At 48.3% G+C, this 17,688-nt stretch overlaps 1 pseudogene; it reads right to left on the bottom strand.

Moving 5' to 3' along the window:
• Nucleotides 1–1,174: 1,174 nt before the first annotated feature.
• On the bottom strand, nt 1,175–4,404 carry LOC109755519 (uncharacterized; annotated as a pseudogene).
• Nucleotides 4,405–17,688: the final 13,284 nt, after the last annotated feature.

Consider the following 17,688-nt stretch of genomic DNA (forward strand, 5'->3'; position numbering starts at 1 on the left):
CGAGCGAGACGATGGAGCGACAGCGCCGTCGACCGCCTCTGAGCTCCTCCGCCGGCGACAAAAACGACACCCTCGACCCCCTCCCTCTCGTGCTCGGAATCCAAGCTCCGCCCGTCCAGCGATGGCGACGGACCGGGGCTGTCACCGTACTCCTTCCCCGGATCTCCCCTCCGCCTCGAAGCGCCGATCCCCTCCGGCGATGGCGGAGGCGACGGCTCCCCGGACGTTTCTATCTCATCTGATCAAGGGTTTGCCCCCTCCTCCTTTCCCATACATTTTCAGTTCATACCTTCACCGTCCCTGATCTTGAACCACCAGATCCATACGAGCTTGTATTTTTCTTGTGCAGCTCTTGAAACACCAGCTCCATATGAGTTGTATTTTCATGTGGGCTAGCTACGATTTGTTTCTATGTAGCATGCTATGCTGCCCATGGAATTGTGAGAAGTGGTCTGAAGCTTTATTGATAAAACTTTGGACTTGTATGCACCAGACCTGTGGGTCAGTTGGTTTCAATTTCATATCTACGTATCTGTCCATAGTGTTTTCATTGTTGACATCAAATTTCATATGTTATATGAGGTACACAACACTTTTTTTTCATCGAGAAAACGCAAAAGAGGAAGACTTCGGGGGTACAACCTCCAGAAAGGAGGGACACACACACGCACACACACACACACCCCACCGTCCTCACCAAGTGACTACAGCTAGGTGAGGAGGTGCCCTCAACTACAGACACGCAACGACATTAGGCCTCGCCCAGCCTTGCCTCCAGCCAAAATGGCGAAGCACCGAGACTCGGGGCAACAGGGCAGCATCACTGCCATTGCCAGGCACTTCCAGGGACGAATGCAGCTTCAGGACTGCCCAGGCCGACGTACCTCGCACCCATGTGCCTAGAGAGTCGGCGGGTGAAAGGCAGGGCCTGATTGGAACTGGTGTAGCATTCATTGGGGAGCGTCGACGCAGGCAAACGTTGTGACCTGCTCCTTGTGTAGCAGTCTACGCCAGAGCGATGCATCGCCAACCACCATCTGCCGCATCAAGTACTCCACTTGCAGCCAAATTAGCGCCATCAAGACGGGAGCGGCGTTGAGACGCCGCCGCTGCCCGGTCCGGGAGGCCGGACCTAGGATTTCTCCTGGTGCTTGAGGAGGAGGTCCGGTCAGGGTCATGCCAACGCCTCCAAGGAGGTGACGGCACCCTCGGGCGTCACCGTTGACAGCGCAGGCCGTCGCCGCGCGGGGATTTCGCCCCGACCCAAGAACGAAGGACCTCAGATGCAGTGGCAGACCGGGCATGGCGAAGAATCGTTGGAGAAGACCAACACACATGGGGGAAGTCTAGAAACGTTGTCGTCGCAGGAGTGGGCACCGACCAGCGCAGCTCCAGCAGGCCGGCCACCGCCGGGAGCGCGTCCAGCAGGCGGCTGCAGCCACCTGCACCGCGCCGCCGCCGCGCTGGCCCGCAACCTCCGCCGCCAGGATCCACCGGGGCACAATGGAGCAGCAACCGTCAGGGTCGCTGCGCGCGTGCTTACTAACCCAGCGGCAACCGCCGGCGGTGGCCGGGACGGGTGGGAGGAGGGAGAAGGGTGGGTGGGGGCAGAGTGATTGTCGCGGGCCTGGGCGGGCTCGTGCGGCCCAGATCTGGGCGCCCTCAACTCTGCCGCATGCATCAGCGGCCGGCAGCCACCATGGCAGCGCCACCGCGCACGCAGTCCACGCCATCTCGACCTCCCCGCGAGCAGACGGCCGCCCGCCGCGCCACCGCGCGCTCCCGCCGCTCCAGCGCGGCCAACAGCGGCGCGCGAGGACACGGACGAGGGCCCTGCCGCCGCCGTCCACGGTGAGGGCTTTGCCCACCGGCATCCTCCGGCGACGGCGAGGGAAGGGAGGGGAAGGAGGGGAGCCTGGGCGACGGCTAGGGTTTCGCCTCCTGAGTCGCTCCTGGGAGCGACGCGGGGGCTGGGAGGGGGGGGGGCTACGTATGGTATGAATGTAGTTGTATGAATCATGCTCCAGTGACATCGACGGCGATGGACCGCGGCCGTCACCCTCCTCCTTCCCCGGACAACCTCTCCGCCTCGTAACAGCGACGGCGGCAGACACCTACTTTGACCAAGGTTACCCCCTCCTCTTCCACCTCATTTTTGTTCTCCAATCCATACACTCACCGTCCATGAACTTTTTTTGTCCAGATCCAAGAATCTAAGCACCGGCTTCACTTGTTTTAACCAATCAGCATCCTAGAGCCCACCGTAACCAATCAAGAGTGAGCACAAATAGCCTCCTTTTAATTGGCAGTAGATATGTGCACTACTTCTGCTTCGAAGTCAGGCTTTACCACCATTTTTCTAGCTGCTATTTAGTGTAAGCCATGCATTGTTTCTGACGGATTACTAAAAAATCATCTCTTGACACTAGTAGATAAAGGGCCTTTAGTCCCGGTTCCAGAACCGGGACTAAAGGCCCTTATGAACCGGGACTAAAGGGTCGTTACTAATGCCCTAGCCCTTTAGTCCCGGTTCTTACACGAACCGGGACTAAAGGCCGTCCACGTGGCCGGTGCGGGGAGCTTAGGCAGGAGGGCCTTTGGTCCCGGTTGGTGGCACCAACCGGGTCCAATAGGCATCCACTTGTCAGCATTTCAGTGGCTGGGGTTTTTGTTTTTTTTTCTGAAAGGGGTGGATTTGGGGGTTTTGTATGGTTAATTAAGATGTTTCATATATTGTGTTAGGCAGCTAATTAATTAATAGAGAGAAACGTGTCCTCTCTTATCTCCGTGCTTGGTCGATGCTACGTACTATACGTATAGAGAGGCCCTCGACACGCTAGCTAGTAAGAAAATGAAGGAAACCATTAAGTACAGAAGTTCGTCGTGCATACCGAGAGAAGTGATCGACCTCTCCTTCTCCGAGAGATTGGTCGAACAACAAGTTTTCGTATTATCTATCCGACTACTGGCTACATACATATACAATATGTAAGATCTATACAATCCCCTAGCATTTGAAGTCAACTTCCACATGGTATTCTCCGGCTTTATTGATGAAGTGGTCAAGAAAGAATCCCGCCAGTTCCTCTTGAATTGCTTTAATGCGATCTTGTGGTAGGAGTTCATTCCGCACCTCCCACGTCTAATTTGAAGAAGGGGGTTAATACATATATATGAATGAAACTCAACAGAAATGATGGTGTAATAAAATGAAATTGTGAATATTATTGCTTACGCACTTCATATTGTCTTTTAGAGTAGCCCCGCTTATCTTTGCAAGTCGCATTGTAGATGAACTCGCACACGTAGTATCCACAGTAATCATTTCCTTGTTCCTGCCACAAGCACTTTACGAGAAATAGAGGTCAATCAAACTGATAATGAAGCATTATAAATGGCATTGATGAAACTAGCTAGAATCAACGGGAGATGCGCGCAACTAGCTAGCTAGTAGTACTTACTTTCGGGTATGTATATCGCAGCTCCTTCGGCAGTCCCGGAGCTTGTGCGGTGAACTGTTTCCAAACCCTGCAAGACAAAGAAAATAATTATTACTTGAGATATCAGGAAATGAACAAAAAGTTGCCGATATGGTGCGATAATGATCGATTGAACTTACTTGTTGAGAATTTTAGTCATGTCCGCATAGGTCTCGGGATCTTTTCGTCTCGAGTCTAAGACGGTTACTAATCCCCGCTCAAGCTTAATCTTCAGAAGAATATAGTGGAAGCTGCGCACGCATGCATAACTCATCAATTACATTACTATAACCTCGCTCGAGTAATAAGGGAAACCGAATATGCACACGACAGTAACACTCACCTGGAGTTGTAAGGAAAGAGTATTAAATCTTTGTTTTGATTTATTACTAATGATTTGAGCAAGTTGGCCTCGGCCTCGGCGGCGTCCTTTTTAATCTGAAAATGATCTATGAGATTGGTGTTAATGAACCCAATATCATACATTTCTGCTTTTCTGCACTCGACGATCTTCAATCTGCATAATATAGTGAGGATAATTATAAATACATGCAATGAAAGAGCTGAGCTATATATAGAGACTTAATGACAAAAGTAGTACTTACAGACAGTAGCAAGTGACCGTTAATTTATCGAGGGCCTTCTAATTGAAAAACGCGAAGAACTCCTCAAATGGAACAGGCAACAGATCACCGGAGACGAGGTCGTGCTCCTCTTTAATTCTCAGATATAAAGTATTCGTCCCCCTAGACTCTCTGCAGGTTTTCATGTACCAATTATGGAATCTTCGCATCATCGTTGTTAGAGATTTTTCATCTTTGACGAGAGGCTTCCCGTACTCATATCTGTGTTCCTCCACCTCCAACAAATCATAATGTACATCGTCGGGCAGGTAATCTGCAGGATTGCTATAACTGGGCACCATCCCCGGAGCATTAGCGACGATGTCGCTAGACACATTGAGCGGGGGGAACGATTGGTTCGCTTGTTCTCCGAGCTGGGCAATTTCTTTCCCAGCTCGTCGGTCTTTTAACCTTTGATCACTGACAGTACTTCCCGACCGCTCCGCTTCGAGATATGCCTTTTCAGTAATGCGCTCATAGTTGGTTTTCGGCGGAGACTTTGGTGGTTTCCTTAGGGCATCGATAGTGCGCTTTGCTTTCACCGGATCTACCTTCTCCTCTGGAGGTGGATTTCTTTGTGCTTTCAACCCTTGAAAGAAGTCCTTCACCTCGGTCCGCACGATCTTCGCGGTTTCCTCCGGGGTCCTCTCGTACGGTAACTTCTCTAGAGGCTTGAGAGGTGGACCATATCTGTATTGCCTCCCGCCTCTGCCTGTACTGCTAGACGCCGGAGCAGACGGGGCGGCTGCGGCTGTCTTCTTTCGTGCTTGCTTACGAGGCGGAGGAGAAGGAGTACGACGCGCCGGAGCAGCCGTGGCGGCGGCGGGTCTCTTCCGCCCTTGCTGGCGAGGCGGAGAAGGAGGAGGCTGGTGGCTGCTTGGGCTCGCCGGCGCAGGCGGAGAAGGAGGCGGAGTGCCGCCACGCGCCGAAGAAGGAGGCTGAGTGCCCTGATCGTCACTCGCCGGAGGAGGAGGCGGAGTGCCCTTACTCGGCGGCGGAGGAGGAGGAGGCGGAGGCCTCCAGTTCGGAAGGTTGATGAGCTCCTTCCGCCATAGGCATGGAGTCCTCAGACAAGAACCCAGCCGAGTCTCCCCTTCACCCGTAGGGTGGTCAAGCTGGAGGTCCTCAAATCCTTCTGTGATTTCATCTACCATCACCCTAGCATATCCTTCTGGAATCGGCCGGCAGTGAAAAGTTGCGCCAGGTTCAGGAGGTGCAACAGAGTCAACAGCCGCCTTGACTTTCAATTGCATCCACTGCGTCATAAGGTGGCAATGCTGAGACTCCGTGATAGCATCTACGGGGTAGCTAGCAGCAGGAGCCGTGAAGACAGGCTGAACCAGCTCGGTGGAAGCCTGGCTACTTCTCCGCTGAGATGGCGGGGTAGCTTCGGGGGTAGTTTCGGCAGGTCGCTTGCTGCGATTTGCTTCTCGCTTCTCTATCGCTTGCACCCTTGCGTGCAGCGCCTGCAGTTGGTCATGCTCCATTTTCTTCCTCCTCTCCTGGCATTTGTAACCGCCTGCGTCCGGAAAACCAGCCTTCCACGGAACGGAGCCTGGCGTGCCTCGTGTCCGTCCAGGGTGCTCAGGATTCCCGAGGGCCATTGTGAGCTCGTCGTTCTCTCTGTCTGGAACGAACGTCCCTTCCTGCGCTGCATCGATATAGTACTTAAGCTTCTTGACGGGTATTGCAAGTTGCTCGTCCGTCCAACGGCACTTCCATGATACAGGGTCCAAGGTTCCGCCAGCCCCGAAGAACCAAGTCCGGCAACGGTCTGGCCAGTTCATTGTCTCTGGTTTGATCCCTTTATCAAGCAGATCCCTCTCAACCTTGGCCCACTTAGGCCGGGCTTTGAGGTAGCCACCTGACCCCGTGCGATGGTGAAGCTTCTTCTTCGCAGCATTTTGCTTGTTTGTCGCCGACATCTTCTTACTCTTTTCTGATGTCTTGTGGGCCACAAATGCGGGCCATTGATCTCTGATCTTCTCATATTTGCCGATGAATTCTGGTGTCTCTTCTTTGTCGACAAACCTTTTCAGCTCATTCTTCCACCTCCTGAATAGGTCTGCCATCTTCTTAAGAGCATGAGACTTGATTAATTGCTCTATAACTGGCTTCTCCGGATGCTCCTCTGGCGGTAGGGTGAAATTTGCCTTCAGCTCAGTCCAAAGATCATCTTTCTGCGTATCATTCACATAAGACACCTCAGGGTCTTCTTTCTTAGGCTTATACCATTGGTGGATGCTGATCGGGATCTTGTCCCTAACAAGAACCCCGCACTGAGCAGAAAAGGCTTCCTTTGTCCGGATGGGTTCAATCGGTTGGCCGTCGCGCGCGATTGATGTGATCTCAAACCTTTCATCCGTGCGCAACTTTTTCTTCGGGCCTCGTCTCTTTACCGAAGTTGTGCTCGATCCGGAGGGCTAGAAAAAAGAAGAAAGACGAGAGTTAATTAATATGTGTACATACCAAAACAATGAATGCATCAATTAGCTAGTCAGCACAGGCTTAACTAATATATTTACCTGGCCGGACTCTGTTCGGTCACCGGAGCCGTCAACACGGGCTCCTTCTTGCACCAGCATTGGGTCACCGGAGCCATCATAATCATGTGTTTCCTCCTCCATTCTTCGATCATCGTAACCTGCTTCTTCACCATGTTCTTCCAGACCATCATTGTCGTTAAGATACGACGACATGACATCACCTCTGGGTAAGATTATGTCCCCCAACACCTTTTCTGCTTCCTCGTCTCGTCCGTGCTCCATTGTTTCTGCAAATATTACAACATGGCAATTATTACACAAACATGATGGCATGTGGATATATTAGTGGCAAACATAGACCTAGCGAGAGGGTCGGGGGGTGCTCCCGTGGTATAAGTTATCACAGTCGAGAGGGGGTATATATATCGACCGCCCCTCATGTCGAAGTTATCCGGGATGGGGTAATATCGACAACGACGACATACATACACGGGAAAATAATGTTATCGGGGAGGGGGTATATCGACCCCCCCACGTGTTGAAGTTATCGGGAGGGGGTTATATCGACAACGACGACATACATACACGGGAAAATAATGTTATCGGGGAGGGGGTATATCGACCCCCCCACGTGTTGAAGTTATCGGGAGGGGGTTATATCGACAACGACGACATACATACACGGGAAAATAATGTTATCGGGGAGGGGGTATATCGACCCCTCCCCACGTGTTGAAGTTATCGGGAGGGGGTTATATCGACAACGACGACATACGCATACATAGGAAAATAATGTTATCGGGGAGGGGGTATATCGACCCCCCCACGTGTTGAAGTTATTGGGAGGGGGTTATATCGAAAACGACGACATACGCATACACGGGAAAATAATGTTATCGGGAAGGGGGTATATCGACCCCCCCCCCCCCACGTGTTGAAGTTATCGGGAGGGGGTTATATCGACAACGACGACATACGCATACACGGGAAAATAATGTTATCGGGGAGGGGGTATATCGACCCCCCCCACGTGTTGAAGTTATCGGGAGGGGGTTATATCGACAACGACGACATACACATACACGGGAAAATAATGTTATCGGGGAGGGGGTATATCGACCCCTCCCCACGTGTTGAAGTTATCGGGAGGGGGTTATATCGACAACGACGACATGCGCATAGACGGGAAAATAATGTTATCGGGGAGGGGGTATATCGACCCCCCCACGTGTTGAAGTTATCGGGAGGGATATATTTCTAATAAAAATTAAACTAATAAAAATAATAAAAATTAAACTAATACATCACATATGAACATCACATATATACACATATACATCACATATATACACAAAAAATTAAACTAATAAAAATAAAAAAAAAATTATATTTCTATGAACAATATTAAACTAAAGAAAAGAGCCGGGGCGGCGGCTCTCACAGCGGGGGCGGCGGTGAGGGCGCCGGCGCGCGGGGGCGGGACGGGGCAGGGGCAGGGCGACGGCGAGCAGGGGCGGGCGCGGCGGCGCGCGCGGGCAGGGGAGCGGGCGGCGCGCGCGAGCAGAGGCGGGCGCGGCGGCGCGCGCGGGCAGGGGCGGGCGCGGGGCGACGGCGACGAGGACGACGATGATGGCGAGCAACGATTTGGGCAGCCTGGCGGCGGGGCAAACTGGCGAGGGAGATGTGAAATTTTCACAAGTCCCACTTATATAGCAAGGGCTTTGGTCCCGGTTCGTGGCACCAACCGGGACCAATGCCCCCTTTAGTCCCGGTTGGTGCCACCAACCGGGACCAAAGGTCCCTTTTCAGCAGCCCAAAGGGCGGGAAGCGGCGGCCTTTGGTCCCGGTTGGTGGCACCAACCGGGACTAAAGGGTGGGCATTGGTCCCGGTTGGTGCCACGAACTGGGACTAATGCCCCCTTTAGTCCCGGTTGGTGCCACCAACCGGGACCAAAGGCCTTGCGCTGCCGAACCAAAAGTTTAGTCCCACCTCGCTAGTTGAGAGGGGCTCAGAGTGGTTTATAAGCCCCGGTGCGGCTGCCCACTCGAGCTCCTCTCAAATGTAGGCTTACGGGCCTAAACTAGCACTGTGCTGTCTGTGGGCCTATTGGGCCTTCTGCGGGCCTGAATCCTGGCCCAGGTTGGGTTTCTAGTCGTATTCAGGCCGTGGTGGCCCAATAGGTGGCAGCTTTTTTTTTCTAGTTTTTTGGTTTTGTTTTCTGCATTATTTATTTTCTTTTGTTTTTTGCTTTATTTTTTAATTCTTTTTGCTTTTAGGTCACAAAAATTATAAACTTTTTGTTAGTGCAATTAGTTTTCAAATTTGAATTCTATGAAATTTGTGTGAATCATAAGTTTGTGATTAACTTTACTATAAAAATAGTTTTTTTTCAGTTTTTTGTTTTGTTTTTTGCATTATTTATTTTGTTTTGTTTTTTGCTTTATTTTTTAATTCTTTTTGCTTTTAGGTCAGAAAAATTATAAACTTTCTGTTAGTGCCATTAGTTATCAAATTTGAATTCTATGAAATTTGTGTGAATCATAAGTTTGTGATTAACTGTACTATAAAAATAGTTTTTTTTCAGTTTTTTTGTTTTGTTTTTTGCATTATTTATTTTCTTTTGTTTTTTGCTTTATTTTTTAATTCTTTTTGCTTTTAGGTCAACAAAATTATAAACTTTCTGTTAGTGTCATTAGTTTTAGAAAAAATATAAACTTTCTATTAGTGCCATTAGTTTTCAAATTTGAATAGTTAAAATTTGAACTCTTTGAAATTTGTGTGAACCACAAGTTTGTGATTAACTTTACTAAAAAATGAGCATAGATGCGCCTATAGAGAAAATTCAACCTAAACTCATAATAAATTTCTATGAATTTCAGAGAAATTCACTATGAATTTAGGTCAAATTCCCTCTATAAGGGCATCTATTCTCACTTTGAGAGGAGCTCAACAGGGCAGAGAGGGACGGGCTTATAAACCGGTGTGAGCGCCCTTCGGTTGGCGAGGTGGGACTAAACTCTGACCGCAACAAGGACCAACCCTTTAGTCCCGGTTCGTGGCACCAACCAGTACCAATGCCCACCCTTTAGTCCCAGTTGGTGCCACCAACCGGGACCAAAGGCCGCTGCTTCCCGCCCTTTGGGCTGCTGAAAAGGGACCTTTGGTCCCGGTTGGTGCCACGAACCGGGACCAATGCTTCATGTATATATAGCAAACACTTAGAAAATTTCAGTTTTCATCTAACAAGGAGCGAACCGGGATTAATGGTATTACGAGGGCCGAACCATGCATAAGACATTAAAGCATTTCAAATGAACTCTGAAAAAGTTGAAAGTTTGCATGATATCATAATTTCACCCACATACCATGTGCATGTACCAAACGGACAATGGTATCATACTCGTCTGTTACAAAGTTGGCATGGTATCATCATAATAGTTGCGGGAGAAAGGCTTCACTTTTTCATCGCGTGTGTCATTTGCTTATTGCGCCGTAACCATGGATAATCTTCATCGTTTATCAGGATGCTTGGGTCAGCCTTGACTTTGAAGGGAGGAATTCATGAAACTTTTCATAATCTTCAGACATGTCTGTCTTGCCCTCCACTCCCACGATGTCCCTTTTTCCTGAAAGAACTATGTGGCGCTTTGGCTCATCGTATGATGTATTCGCTTCCTTATCTTTTATTTTTCTCGGTTTGGTAGACATGTCCTTCACATAGATAACCTGTGCCACATCATTGGCTAGGACGAATGGTTCGTCGGTGTACCCAAGATTTTTCAGATCCACCGTTGTCATTCCGTACTGTGGGTCTACCTGTACCCCGCCTCCTGACAGATTGACCCATTTGCACTTAAACAAAGGGACCTTAAAATCATGTCCGTAGTCAAGTTCCCATATGTCCACTATGTAACCATAATATGTGTCCTTTCCCCTCTCGGTTGCTGCATCAAAGCGGACACCGCTGTTTTGGTTGGTGCTCTTTTGATCTTGGGCGATCGTGTAAAATGTATTCCCATTTATCTCATATCCTTTGTAAGTCAATACAGTCGAAGATGGTCCCCTGGACAACGAGTACAGCTCATCAGAAACAATGTTGTCACCTTTGAGACGTGTTTCCAACCAAATGCCGAAAGTCTTGATGTGTTCACATGTAATCCAGTCGTCACACTGCTCCGGGTGTTTGGAGCGCAGACTGTTCTTGTGTTCATCGACATATGGGGTCACCAAGGTAGAGTTCTGTAGAACTGTGTAGTGTGCTTGAGACCAAGAATGCCCGTCCCTGCATATTATTGAGTCCGCTCCTAGCGTGCCTTTTCCAGTCAGTCTCCCCTCATACCGCGATTTAGGGAGACCTATCTTCTTAAGGCCAGGAATGAAGTCAACACAAAACCCAATGACATCCTCTGTTTGATGGCCCATGGAGATGCTTCCTTCTGGCCTAGCGTGGTTACGGACATATTTCTTTAGGACTCCCATGAACCTCTCAAAGGGGAACATATTGTGTAGAAATACAGGGCCCAGAATGACAATCTCGTCGACTAGATGAACTAGGACGTGCGTCATGATATTGAAGAAGGATGGTGGGAACACCAGCTCGAAACTGACAAGACATTGCGCCACATCACTCCTTAGCCTTGGTATGATTTCTGGATCGATCACCTTCTGAGAGATTGCATTGAGGAATACATAGCTTCACAATGGCTAATCGGACGTTTTTCGGTAGAAGCCCCCTCAATGCAACCGGAAGCAGTTGCGTCATAATCATGTGGCAGTCATGAGACTTTAAGTTCTGAAACTTTTTCTCTGGAATATTTATTATTCCCTTTATATTCGACGAGAAGCCAGTCCGGACCTTCATACTGAGAAGGCATTCAAAAAAGATTTCCTTCTCTTCTTCGGTAAGAGCGTAGCTGGCAGGACCTTCATACTGCTTCGGAGGCATGCTGTCTTTTTCGTGCAAACGTTGCAGGTCCTCCCATGCCTCAGGTGTATCTTTTGTCTTCCCATACACGCCCAAGAAGCCTAGCAGGTTCACGCAAAGGTTCTTCGTCACGTGCATCACGTCGATTGAAGAGCGGACCTCTAGGTCTTTCCAGTAGGGTAGGTCGAAGAATATAGATTTCTTCTTCCACATGGGTGCGCGTCCCTCAGCGTCATTCGGAACAGCTAGTCCGCCGGGACCCTTTCCAAAGATTACGTGTAAATCATTGACCATAGCTAGTACGTGATCACCGGTACGCATGGCGGGCTTCTTCCGGTGATCTGCCTCGCCCTTTAAATGCTTGCCTTTCTTTCGACATTGATGGTTGGTCGGGAGAAATCGACGATGGCCCAGGTACACATTCTTCCTGCATCTGTCCAGGTATATACTTTCGGTGTCATCTAAACAGTGTGTGCATGCGTGGTATCCCTTGTTTGTCTATCCTGAAAGTTTATTGAGAGCGGGCCAATCGTTGATGGTTACAAACAGCAACGTGTGTAGGTTAAATTCCTCCTGTTTGTCCTCATCCCACGCACGTACACCGTTTCCATTCCACAGCTGTAAAAGTTCTTCAACTAATGGCCTTAGGTACACATCAATGTCGTTGCCGGGTTGCTTAGGGCCTTGGATGAGAATTGGCATCATAATGAACTTCCGCTTCATGCACATCCAAGGAGGAAGGTTATACATACATAGAGTCACGGGCCAGGTGCTGTGATTGCTGCTCTGCTTCCCGAAAGGATTAATGCCATCCGCGCTTAAAGCAAACCACACGTTTCTTGGGTCACTTGCAAACTCAGCCCAGTACTTTCTCCCGATTATTCTCCACTGCGACCCGTCAGCGGGTGCTCTCAACTTCCCGTCTTTCTTACGGTCCTCACTGTGCCATCACATCAACTTGGCATGCTCTTTGTTTCTGAACAGTCGTTTCAACCGTGGTATTATAGGAGCATACCACATCACCTTAGCAGGAACCCTCTTCCTGGGGGGCTCGCCGTCAACATCACCAGGGTCATCTTGTCTGATCTTATACCGCAATGCACCGCATACCGGGCATGCGTTCAGATCCTTGTATGCACCGCGGTAGAGGATGCAGTCATTAGGGCATGCATGTATCTTCTGCACCTCCAATCCTAGAGGGCATACGACCTTCTTTGCCGCGTATGTACTGTCGGGCAATTCGTTATCCTTTGGAAGCTTCTTCTTCAATATTTTCAGTAGCTTCTCAAATCCTTTGTCAGACACAACATTCTCTGCCTTCCACTGCAGCAATTCCAGTACGGTACCGAGCTTTGTGTTGCCATCTTCGCAATTGGGGTACAACCCTTTTTTGTGATCCTCTAACATGCGATCGAACTTCAGCTTCTCCTTTTGACTTTCGCATTGCGTCCTTGCATCGACAATGACCCGGCGGAGATCATCATCATCGGGCACATCGTCTGGTTCCTCTTGATCTTCAGCAGCTTCACCCGTTGCAGCATTATTGGGCACATCGTCTGGTTCCTCTTGATCTTCACCAGCTCCCCCCGTTGCAGCATCACCGTATTCAGGGGGCACATAGTTGTCATCATACTCTTCTTCTTCGCCGTCTTCCATCATAACCCCTATTTCTCCGTGCCTCGTCCAAACATTATAGTGTGGCATGAAACCCTTGTAAAGCAGGTGGGTGTAAAGGCTTTTCCGGTCAGAGTAAGACTTCGTATTCCCACAATTAGTGCATGGACAACACATAAAACCATTCTGCTTGTTTGCCTCAGCCGCTTCGAGAAACTCATGCACGCCCTTAATGTACTCGGAGGTGTGTCTGTCACCGTACATCCATTGCCGGTTCATCTGCGTGCATTATATATAATTAAGTGTGTCAAAAACCATTACAGAACATCATGAATAGATAATTAAGTGACCAAATTAATAGAAGTTCATCATCACATTAAAACCAAAGTACATACATAGTTCTCATCTAACAACATATAGCTCTCCAGAGCATCTAATTAATTAAACCATACATTGAAACTATGTAAAACATTTCAATGCGAAAACAAATGCGATCATAATCGCAACCAAGGTAACAATTGATCCAACGGCATAATGATACCAAGCCTCGGTATGAATGGCATATTTTCTAATCTTTCTAATCTTCAAGCGCATTGCATCCATCTTGATTTTGTGATCATCGACGATATCCGCAACATGCAACTCCAGTATCATCTTCTCCTCCTCATTTTTTTTATTTTTTCCTTCAAGAAATTGTTTTCTTCTTCAACTAAATTTAACCTCTCGACAATATGGTCGGTTGGAGTTTCCGGTTCACATACCTCCTAGATAAATAAAATCTATGTCACGTTGGTCGGCATAATGTTCATAAACAATAAATGAACCAATAGTTATAAAGATAATATATACCACATCCGAATCATAGACAGGACGAGGGCCGACGGGGGCGGATACCAAAACCATCGCACTATATAAGATGCAATAATAAAAGTAAGAAAATAATACAAGTATCTAACTAAACATACAAGTAAGAATATTTTTCCTTTCACAAAGAAGATAAGAACAAGAGGCTCACCACAGTGGTGCCGGCGATGAGATCGGCGCGGGTGATCGACGGCGGTGAAGACGGGGACGGGGCGTGACGGACCGCTAAACCTAGACAAATATTGAGGAAAATGGAGCTTGGAGGTCGAGCTTGGAGGTCGAGCTTGGAGAGGAGAAAGCTTAAGTAGTGTGGCTCGGGCATTCCATCGAACAACTTGTGTGCATAGGAGGTGAGCTAGAGCACCACCAAGCCCTCTCCCCCTCGGCGGCCAGAAAAAACAGAGCAGTGTGCTCTGCTCTTATGTGAGGGGGTATATATAGGCACACCATTGGTCCCGGTTGGTGGCATGAACCGAGACTAAAGGGGAGCCTTTGGTCCCGGTTCAAGCCACCAACCGGGACCAATGGTGGTGGGCCAGGAGCCAGGCCCATTGGTCCCGGTTCGTCCCACCAACCGGGACCAAAAGGTCCAGACGAACCGGGACCAATGGCCCACGTGGCCCGGCCGGCCCCCTGGGCTCACGAACCGGGACCAATGCCCCCATGGGTCCCGATTCTGGACTGAACCGGGACTAATGGGCTGAGCTGGCCCGAACCAAAGCCTTGTTTTCTACTAGTGTGATTGTAAAAGACTTGTTAGGCCATCTTATTTTGTGTCTTGATGGAGATGAGTGGTTTTGGTTGCCCGGAAGAGCAGATGCTCTTGTAGAAGTCCTCGTGCTTTGTTTGTGCTCTGAGGCTTGGTCCTACTGTGAGTATTCTAGCATTTGGATATGGGGTATAACTTAGCTTGGACTATAACTGATTGATGTAGATTGGATTAGTAGATTCGCCAATGGTCCTCTAGTTTTTGATACTGTATTCAGTTGTCTGAATGAATATCTATGTTTGCATAGATAATAGTTTTCCTTGGATATAACCTTTGAGATTGGCTGGAATGGCGATGCAACGGGGCAATGGAAACAACGCTTAGGACTTATCAGTCATTTTTCTGATTACCCGAATTGTACTTGTCGAGTCACCCATAATATAAAGGCGGAACTAGAACTTGTCATCCTGTTACGGTATTGTGTTTGTTCTGTTATGACCTTGTGTTGAGCTAGGCAAGGCATCAATGTGTAACTTTCTTGTATGTTTCTTGTATCATGAAAATTTATCAAGATTATTTGGGCAGCATAAATGGAGAAATATCCTTAGCTAGATATATGGTTCTTTGCATGTTTCTTTATCTGACAAGTAACATCCAGTCATTTTCTACATGTTTCTTTTGGAGAAATATTTAAAGCTTATTTCATCTTTTATTTGAGAAGAAAAACAAGAACAATATTACCTGCGCATTTTGTTTGTTATTCTTTTATCTAGGCATATGTCTTTGAGTTTTCACGTGCGATGATTCCTTTCTAGTTGCATTGCAACAGATTTCCTTTTCCCAACTATTCCGCCCATGGAAAATTATTGATCAGTTTTTGAATGGCGCATGTTTGTATCTGCGTGTAGTCTGTTCTGGCATATGTGGTAGCGAGTGCATATTCATGTGCTTCTTGCATTATTTATGTGTTCTTTTATGGCACCACAACTGTACTTTGCTAAGGCAAAGTCATTGTTCTCAAGCATCAACGTTTGCTTATATCACACACTTTGTACTAGACATCCACAGTTTGTACTTTGCTTCTGACACACATGGTTATAGTAAGTTACCGTAGCACAAAGTACATAGGTCACATTCCGATTGAAGGCGCCCCTGTTTATTAGTCCCTCTGATCCAAAATAAATGTCGTGGTTTTAGTTCAACTAACCAATACGTTGATGTGCTTCTTTTTTTGAACTAAAACCACGGCATTTATTTTTTATTGGATGGAGTACTTGTTTTCCATTGTTGAGACTCCCTTGAGCATAACCAATATGATGATGTGTTTCTTTTTTTGGAGCAGGAAGTGTTGTTTCAGGGGATCTAAACTTTATATCAATTCCGCAAGTGGTACAAGTGACACAATTTCTCCTATCTGTTGGTAGCTAGAATTAGAAAGATAGGGAACCATTTGTGACAATCTTGTGATTATTTTTCTTGCTTGCATCGGTGACAATCTTGTCCAGCGTTTTTACATGTCATAGGATGACACACAACCACCTGCTTGATCATAAAATAGGATTATTTTTGCTTTACACCCTGACAAATGAATATTAAATCTGAGTACTTTGTAGTGACTGCATGTGACATTCTGAATCTGAATATTTTGTATATGTTCAAAGAAACCACCTAGAGCCTGTTATTTTCCCTTTCAAACAAAATTTTCACCTAGAAAATGTGTTAGGAGCTAGGGTTGTGCCGGTTCTAGGGCGGAGATTGTAGGGGAAAGGTGGAGGAAGACGAGAACGAGGGCGCGGCGGCCGGCGGCTGGGCGCCGTCCTTGCGTGGTGGAGAAGAGGCGGCGGCGGCGCAAGAGGCGGCTAGGGTTAGGTCTCCCGACTCCTTAAGGGAAGCCGAGCAAATAATGATTGCTTCTTGCTTGATTAGATTGATACATCTCCTTTCCTTATATTGAGAGGTTTACTTGACTCCTAAGAAAACGGTCCTAATAGCGATAAGATAATAGGGCTAAGCCCCTAATAATGATAAGATAATTTGTGCCATAACTCACTGGGCTGAACCTCTAATATGCCGGTCATAACAGAATGTTCCATTGTCTTCTTCATATCATTATGATCTAGTGGCAGCCCCAAATTTTAGTAGATTGTGTAAGAAAAAATAGCTTCATTATGATTTTGTTATTTGTAACACCCTGGTGTAATGATGTACAGTAACCCTTGGGGTTAAGCTAATATTTTTGCTAAACATGTGTTTGTTCATCCTTGGTTCTCACTCCTTTCAAATTCCAGTTGAATTCAAATTCAAATTCTAAGTGAATTTCAAAATTGCTCAAACAGGAAAACTAAAATGTTTATCTTGTGACAATTATTCTTCTGTTAATATTGGTGGTGGACCAACATTTTTTTAAAGTGTCTAAATGTCCTAAACTATTTTTTAAACAGAAAACTTTTAAAAAAAAGTTAAAAAGAAAAAATAGAGGTGAGAGAGAGAGAGCGCGCCCCCTGGCCTCCCCAAGGCCTTCGGCCCACCCAGCCTGGCCCACCCAGCCGGCCCAGCTCCTCGAACTGCGCCTCCCTCCTGTTCCTCCGACCGGGCGAGGCAGAGCGCGCCCGTCGCCGCCGAACCACCTCGCCGGCAATGCCTCTGCGAGAGGATAAGGCCTCCACGCCCCCCTCCCCCCCCGACGCCTTGGCCTCCACCCATCTCTCCCACTTTTCCCCTCTCGCCTGCGCGTTCTCCCCTCCAGATCCGCCTCGGCCGCGCCTCTCCGTCGCCGCTCACCGCACTCCACCGCGGCCACCGGCCGGCCGTCGCGTCGCCGACGTGCCCCCAGGCTCTGCGTCGACCTCCTCATCCTCCCCGCCAAGCCACGTGGACCAGGACGGCCTCGCAGCACCAGCAGGACCTCGCCTTTGCCCTCGGCTCCGACGAACGCCGACGCCCCGAATCCGCGCCACTAATGCTCCTACTCATCCACCGGGCCTCCGT

This window comes from Aegilops tauschii, chromosome 7, assembly GCF_002575655.3.
Source record: "Aegilops tauschii subsp. strangulata cultivar AL8/78 chromosome 7, Aet v6.0, whole genome shotgun sequence".
Lineage (NCBI taxonomy): Eukaryota > Viridiplantae > Streptophyta > Magnoliopsida > Poales > Poaceae > Aegilops > Aegilops tauschii.